The sequence below is a fragment of the Rattus norvegicus genome, chromosome 14, assembly GCF_021556685.1.
Source record: "Rattus norvegicus strain SHRSP/BbbUtx chromosome 14, alternate assembly SHRSP_T2T, whole genome shotgun sequence".
NCBI lineage: Eukaryota > Metazoa > Chordata > Mammalia > Rodentia > Muridae > Rattus > Rattus norvegicus.
In genome coordinates this window covers 100,971,351-100,979,810 of record NC_141547.1, presented here as the reverse complement: position 1 = coordinate 100,979,810, position 8,460 = coordinate 100,971,351, and the positions used below count along the sequence as shown (strand labels likewise).

Genomic DNA, 8,460 nt, shown 5'->3' with positions numbered 1-8,460 from the left:
TCTGCCAGCTTCCGTAGCGTGTTGAGGAATGGAACCCTCTTACCAATAACCATGTGAAGAATTCAGCCCCATCAAGACCTCGAGTGCTGCCAGCCTGTTCGATATCCTGACCACAACGCCAGGAGGAACCCTGAGCGGAACCACCCAACGGAACTACTTCCAAATTCTTGCTGCTTAGACATTGTGGGAGATGATAAATGTTGGGTTTTTGTTTGTTGGAGCCGTTACGTTGGAGGGTGATTTATTGCACAGAGCAGATAAGTCATCCAAGGCGTTTGGCAGAGCTCGGCAGCTTTCAAGCATTATGTTTGGGAAGGCTTCTGGGCCGGAGTTTTGCTGCCGCTGCCAGAGAGGAAATATAGGGCTCCCCAAACTTGCTTCTTCCTTGTCTTAGACTGAAATCCCAACAGCAGATGTAGAAAGAATTCCTCAGGGCAATTTGATTATCTGAAGGAATCAGGGCACCACACCTGCTCCCTGCCCAGAGGCCTCGGGTCTCGCACCCGCACCACCACAGTCCAAAAACAATTATGTAAATATGCCATTTCCGCATTTCAAAGCCAACTCTTAAGTTGAGTTTGTACACAGATAGGCCTTTCGGTACTTTAGGCTTTCTTTTCTGTTGTCTATTTAAGGTCAGTTTGTTCACAGGCCCTACTGGCATCTAAATTGGGAAGGGAAATTTTTCCTTCCTCAATGTTCTTAACGGAGAGAAATCCCTAAGGGGGAAGGGGGAAGGCTCAGAGCCTGTGCACTGAGTTTTCTGGTCCCAGAACAGCCTCTTCTGAGAAAGTCCCCAGGGACACACACACACACACACACACACACACACACACACACACACACACACACACACACTGTCTGACCACCGCCTACCCCCTCCCTCCTGTGTGGGGCCAAGGTCCCATGGAAACTCCTGACTGGATTCTTGTGCATGGAGAAGGTGCTGTCTCCTGCCATGTTGAGTTTGTTTGTTTGCTATGTGCCTGGCTCTGCTCCGACCACTTTTTCCGGTACGAAGATATTTAATGCTGAAGATTTCCCTACAGGTCAGATGTTATTTTCATTTTCAGGTGGGGATGGTGGGGCACAGAGTTTAGGCAATTTGCTTACTCAAGCAGCAAGTGGCCTGGTTGAACTAGAACCTGTTTAGTGAGTATCTGTGCCTCCAGGGCACTGGTGTTTGTTTGTTTGTTTGTTTGTTTGTTGTTTGTTGTTTTTTTTTGTTGTTGTTGTTTTGTCCAGGCCTCTAGAGGTTGGACAAGGTTTTTGTGTTATTTTGGTTCAGGCTAAGGGTCTGCATCTAAGACCAGGCCACACCCTTACCAAGGGAAGATCTCCAGGAGTCATCTTCCAAGTCACCAATTGAATGGACTCTGAAGCTCCGTTGACTCCTTCGCGGAGGCCAGGTGGTAGTTGATCTACATTGTATGATGTCTTCAGGGTGTGCCTTGCTTCAGCAAATTTATTTTACAAAGCAACAGTTAACTCCATTCTGAGTGTGATGTCAGAGGCAGAGTCCGTCTGGATTACACTTGGGCACATAAATGCCAAGACCTTTCTTGAGCAAACTCTTAGGTGCTGACCAATAATTCATGGGTACAAACAAAAAGGCACCAACTATAAGCTCATCTAAGCAGGCTGGGAACCTGTGGGCGCATGAGTATATTAGAACCATGTCAGAAACCAGGCCCCAAAACTTAGGGAACATATCAGAACAACGCCAAGTTTGCAGTGGCCTTACTTTGTGGTGGATTGACTGAGGATGGCCCTCATGTATATAGTTCATATATTTAAATACTTGGTCCCCAGTTGCTGGAGCTGTTTAGAAAGGATGAAGAGGCGTGGCCTTGTTGGAGGAGGTGTGTCACTGGTTTTGAGGTTTCAGAAACCCATTCCCTTCCCAGTCAGCTCCGTCTTGGGGTTCTGTCTCGAGACATGAGCTCTCCGCTCTGCTCCAGCACCATGCATACCTACCTGCAGCCATGCTCCCTGCCGTGATGGTCACAGACTCTTAACTCTCTGAAGCTATAAGTCCCAAACAAACCCACTCTTCCGTAGGTTGCCTTAGTCATGGTGTCTTATCACAGCAATAGGAAAGTCGCCAAGACACACTTGGACCCCACAGAAAGGCAGTTAACACTGTGACCCGAACCCAACCATGTCTGCATCAAGGGACTGAGAAAGAACTCCCAAGTGTCCCCGTGGTTTCAGCTCTGCACGCTGCCCAGTGCCTGATGGGAAATTCTTAGATTACTATCCATCCGCCTACTTTTCTGTCTGTCTATTCAGATCTGGTGCCTTCCCCTCCACTGGAAGGTTCTGGAAGTCATATGAAGACTTCCTCCAACCATGTGTGTTAATATCTAACCCTGCATGGTGGCAGCTCTGGTTCTGGTCAGGCTCCTTTGGACACTGCAACTTCTTTAACCCTTTGGTAGCCATTCTGTAACACTGAGAACTTTGTTACTAAGTGGGGTAAAATCTGTGATCAGAATGCTAAGACTAATAGTTAGGACTGGCATTAAAGCCAGCCATGGTGGTATACAACATTTAGTTCCAGCACTCCCTTCTCATTCCCCCTCCCACATCCCTTCCTACCTCTCCCCCACCCCCTTTTCCACCCTCTTCAGAAGTCCTTTTTCTATTTGTATGTTTTATGTATATTTCTTATCCCCCTCCACCCTGCCCCCGGAGCCCACTGTGATTATGAGCGCACCTCAGGGGTTATTTACTTGAGCAAAGACAGTTTACCAAGCTGGAGACTGGTGGCACAGGGCGGCAGAGGCAGGTGGATCCCTGAGCTCAAAGCCAGCCAGCATGGGCTACAGAACATGTTCCAGGACATCCAAGACTATACTGAAAAAACCCTGTCTCAACCCCAGCTCCCCACCCCCCAAGTCAGGGGAAGGCAGATCACCAGGGTCACGATCCTCCTTCTTCCAATGACCCCACTAAGTCCCTTGAGCACCTTAGGAAAGGGTGGGGCTTTATCAGTGTAACATCCATCCATGCTGTAGTCAGCTGGTTTGATCTGGTGAAGGAAACAGCCAAGGCTGCTCTGAATCATGGGTGCAACAGACACATCCTGTCCAGAGGATAGCTGTTCACAGCATCCCTCCGGGATCTTACACCACTCGGGCCCCTGTAGACAGTCTTTGCTACCTTGTAGGCTTCCCCTGTCTCACCCCATCACTAAATAGGAGAGAAAGAAGGATAGAGGATACACACACACACACACACACACACACACACACACACAGAGAGAGAGAGAGAGGAGACAGAGAGACAGAGAGACAGAGAGACAGAGAGACAGAGACAGAGACAGACAGACAGAGAAGAGAGAGAGAGAGAAAGATATCCCAGATTTTCATTTTTTTCTGTCGTTTCCTCTTTGAGCATTACTACCAACAAACCGTGCCCAATCAGCCCTGAATGACCAACAACCCGTTTATCTACCCTCTAAAAAGTCCCCAGAACTCCAAATGTCACACAATCTCAAAAACTATCAGCAGCTGACAAAACCATGCCTCTCTGGAGCACGGAGCACATCATAGTCAGTTGCTGCCCCATATCACCATGCTTGGAATTAAAACAAAAGCATATTCTTATAATATTTCTGGGTTTTAAAAAGAACCCAAAATCCCAGAATTCTCAGCACACACCCCCTCTTCTGCACTCTTCCCTGAGCCTTGTGGTAAGGGTAGGGGTGGGCGGGTGACATAGATTTCCCATTTTGGGCTGAGCACTCAAGCAGGCACAGTTGAGCTCTGCAGTGACCGTTGCCCACTGCGGACAAGCATCAGAGACATTTCTTCGGTGACAACTAGAAGGCTACTATTGTCATCTAGGGATTAGAAGCCAGAGATGTGGCTTCTTAAGTCATTCAGAAGCACCAGAGACACTCACTGCCTCACAACTGGGTAGGACTCGGTCTGAAGTGCCCACGTAACCTCCCGGCCATTTGGTTCCTGTAAGAGGGTCGGTCTTTTGTCCTGGGGCGGGGTGTGGGGTGCACATCTTCACTGAGGAGGCCACACAGATCAGTGTGTGCTGCATCCACGAAGTTCTTGGAAATACCGCAAGAATGTCGAGGCTTGCACAGAGCTCACTGGCATTGTCTTGTAACAGACTTGGTCCTGTCTTGTCATCCTCACGAGCCAGACTTTGTGCTATTAATTATCCAGATTTTACAGACTGGGGAGCGGAGATGACAGTTCCTGAGTTCATAAAGCTCTCAAATGGAAGCTGGGTTTCTAGCCTGCCCAAACAGTGAGAGACACAGTTAAGCAAGATAAGAAAGGTAAGTTCTCAGAAGAGCTAGCTGCAAGCCAGCTGGACTGTGCTCTTGTCTGGGGACAAGGGCATTTGAGCCCCCTCTCTCCACGGCACGGCACGGTGGCAGCCAGTCTCTGAGAGCCAGATGTCTTGACCTTTTTGAAGATGCAAAAGAGTAGAGCGGAGAGAGAAGGGTGTTCATTTCAGCCCAGAGATAGCTGGGGTAGAGACGGCAGCAGAATGAGGACTTTATATTATTTATTACGATGAAGAATGGCAGGCCTGTGTCTAAGCCATAAATACCCTCCTTTGATCTGTGCACATCAGAGCTAAGTGAGTCACTCTCCGGCCTCGGGAATTGATGACTGCCCTAATCATCACCCTGAATGACCTTCTAGCTTGAACACTGCTCATGCTCCCCGAAGCTTGACTGTGTCAGGGTTAGACTGGGTCTTGGAAGAGGGGAAGTGAGCCTGAAGTGGGGGGAGCACCCATAATTCCTGGGGGTGTGGTTTATTTTCCTTTCCCAACCTCTGTTTGGAGATGGTTACTGGTTCCCATTCCTGAGGCCAGCAAACAGCTAGAACCAGACCACCGCCTTCAAACCCAAGCACTAAGACCCGGGAAAGGGAAGCCCCCAGCTGTTAGCACAGTCTCTGACGCTCCTTTTGTCCTCTTGTTTTAGTAATCTTGCTCCATCCCTGGGAATTTGTTCCCCAACCACAAAATATCATCAGCGCCACCCACAGTCTCAAAGGTGTCACACGATTTTTTTTTAGGCCAAAGGCCATGGAACCCCAAGGGGAGACCCCTCTGTTGATAGTTTCTCAGCGTCAGACCCAAGGGTAGGAAGGGGCTGCAGAGATGGGTCTATATTAGGGATTCAAGGTGGATGTCGGGGCAGGGGAGGGAGCCGATCCCTGACGTTCCTGTGCGTGCTGCTTTTCAGGCTGGGAGCAGCAGGGCTCTGGGCTTTGAGCCAGAGAGAAGACAGACCTAATGGATCCTGTCAGATGTCTTGTGCAACGCATCCTGCTTGGCGTCTTCTCTTTCGGAACTTCTGGAAAGGCTTATTTTTATAGCGTTCCTTAACGTTAAGTGTACTGGAGGAAAGAGAGGAGGAGAGAAGGAGGAAGGAAGAAAGAAGGAGGAAGGAAGAGAGGAGGAGGAGGGGAAGGAGGGCTGACGAATGAGTATTTTCTGATACCAGACTGCTTTCCAGAGAAAATACACTGAGCAATGGTGCCATCCTGTGGCGCCACGTAGGAATTGCAACCCCCATGTGGTGTACTGGCCTATTTTAACTGAAGGTATAAGGAAGCAAGCAGTTCTTGCTTCTACATTAGGCGATTATAACTCCATTCTTGGTATATTCTTCCACATAATTATCTCAGGGAAATAACTAGGGTTTGGTGCTTGAGTTAGCCTTAAACGTAAGATTCATTCACACATTCAGTAAATATTTACTAGAATTTAACGTGAAAGCATTTTCCTAAGACCCTGGAACCCAACTGTAAGTAAAAATACACATTCTTGCACTTGGTGTTTTAGCTGGAGGGACAAGTATTCTTACCAGAGTTGTTTGGGTCACAGCTTGGCAGTCCAGCAACTTAGGCGTGGTCACCCCCCTCCACAGGCCAATCAGAGCCTCGAATAACAGCAAGAAGCAGATAGAGAAAGATGTATTCAGTGTGGACACACCAGGAAGAGAAACACAGAGCTCCCATAGCTCCCAAGCGCACTGTGGGGTCCTGACATGAAGTTCAGGCTTAGTAAGAGGACCAGCAGCACGCACTCCGCACTTCGGAGCAGTCCTCAGCAATGTGTGGCCCCGCCCTTCACCGCTCCCATCTGTCAAGAGATGTGTGAACCGGCATTCTGGGACCCAAGTTCCCTTCGGCCTTCATCCTTTCTTTCTCTCAGCATGACAATTTTGGGGGATTCCAATTTCCTGGGGGGGGTGTCATCATTTCACTATGTTAGATAGGGGTGAGGTGGGGTAGAAATGTCTAGAAGAGCTTCACCGTCAGGGGCTGGAGATGTAACTTAGCTTGCAGAGTGCTTGCGTGGCATGCAGGAGGCCCCGGGTTCAACCCTGAAGACTGCAGAAACTACGAACTGTGTCCTAGCACGTGCCCAGAATCCCAGCACCTTGGTGTTGGAGGCAAAACCATCAGAGAAGTTGAAGGTCTTCTTCAACTAGGGAGTTTGAGGTGGGCTTGGGATGCATGGGACCCTGTCCCAAAATAAAGAAACAAACAAATAAAATAGAATATCTTTGTTCCTGATAGGATGGTTACCATTTAGACGAAATAAACCGTAATGGGGGTGATAACATGTATAACGTTAGGAAATAAGGCAGGGGCCAAAGCCTTTCAGACAGGGTAATGGATCAAACACAGGTTTTCCTGAGATCGTGGCATTTGTGCAGAGGCCCGAGAAAACCGAGAGAACACGCCAAGGGGACATGTGAGTGAGGGCAGCCCAGCTCTGGGCAGTAACTCCAGGGTGAGTTAGCAGCCAACCAGGTGGGCTGGGGGCTAGGCTGATGATCTTTCTCTCACTAGCGCCTAAAGCTTCCCCCAGCCCCCAAAATTCCCTAGCAGAGCTTGCAGGAAGTCATTCTGGATTCTCAGGACCTACGGCCTGAGATGCTGACTTTGGACACCGGAAACCCCAATGCACGTTGGCCTTCCTTCTGTGTCCTGTGCTTATTCTACAAGCCTGCCTTTGCTTACACTGAAGGCCCCGGATCCTCATCTGAATGTCTCACTGCGCCAGCCAAGTTAAAAAAAAAATTCCTGAAGCAATTCTTTCAAAATATAATCCCACGTAGAAATCTAGCTAACGGCCAGTTCCTGGCAGCCCATTCAGCGCCTCTCAAGCTCGTTGCTGTCAACAGACATTTTCCAGGCTTGCTTCCCAGGCATCACCCGGAGCACCGCGCGGGGGCGGGCTGCAGGCAGACCGGTGCCATTTTCCCCAGGGCTCGGCTTCTGCAGTCAGGAAGTGCGTGGCTTACGGCTGGAATTGTTCCGAGCCAGATCGCTATCTCCGCTGTTTGGCACACGAATCCTGGAGTGTGAGCTAAGCACTTCCTGAGCGGCCTGTGGGTAGATGAGGGGACTGGTCTCAGCAGGTTAAAAACCTGCAACAAAAAAAATCTGAGAGCTGCGGCTACATCCACCACGCCCATTTTAGCCCCGAGCCGCAGAGCCTGGGCAGTTTTTTCCAGACAGCATTTGGAAAGCCAAGCTCAAATGACCTCTGCTGAACTAATAATAACAATAATGATAGTGGGGGGTGGAGAGAAAGAAATAAATTAGGCAAATCCAGAAAATTCCATGTGGGCGTTGTTAGGTCACGGCTTCTCTGTGGATCTAAGGCTCTTCTGACTGCAGCGGCTACCTTTTTTGGGCTTGTTCCTGACAGGAAAAGCTGGGATGTTCCATCCAAGAGGAAGTCATCTAAAGAGAAGGACAACTTGTTCCTTGTAACCTTCAGTGTTGGACAACTTCAGCTGAAGGCAGCCGTGTGCCCCTGCTCTTCTCGGCTCTTGCAGAGCTGTCTCTTGTCTAGAGGGACTTGTTCTGACTGATGCTGTCACGTGACTTGTGTCACTGCCTGAGCCCGGGGAGAGGCAATGCGGAGCCGCCTTCTAGCCAGGCCTGTGCCTCGACCTGCGTGTGAGCAAAGACGGCTGGCTGGACATCCGCTGCTTTGATGCGACTCCAGCCGGATGTAGCTGGATCAGCAGCCATTTCCCCACAGTAAAATCATTGGCAGCCAAGGAATGGAATTATTGATGTGCCTTTTCCTTGCTGCCAACCCCCAGCAAGGGTTCCATGGCCTCTGCCTCTGTCGATTTTCACTTTCTGGAAGGTGAATCCGGGGAGAATAGCCTGGCATAGGACCAGCTGTGTTGGATTAGTGAAGGATTCTTGGGTGCAGCTGTGGCGCTGTAAACAGCCTAGGCATTTCAGAGATCCCGGTGTGCCGTGTGCAACCCACCCAGGCATGGCTGCTGACCACTGAGGCTGCGGACTACCTCTTTTCCTTCCTAAAAGCCCTGCTAAGGGGTATAAGAATAGGGTCACCAAGCCTCTGTAGACTTTTAAGGAACACACATGTACACACACACACACACACACACACACACACACACACACAGAGGAATTAAAA

General features: G+C 49.5%; 1 long non-coding RNA gene across 1 annotated transcript; it reads left to right on the top strand.

Annotated features, from left to right (window-relative positions):
• Window positions 1-599: 599 nt before the first annotated feature.
• On the top strand, window positions 600-8,070 carry LOC148001481 (uncharacterized). The gene is made up of 3 exons (XR_015637627.1): window positions 600-1,049; window positions 4,188-4,303; window positions 5,228-8,070. It is a non-coding gene; the product is annotated as an uncharacterized LOC148001481 (long non-coding RNA).
• Window positions 8,071-8,460: the final 390 nt, after the last annotated feature.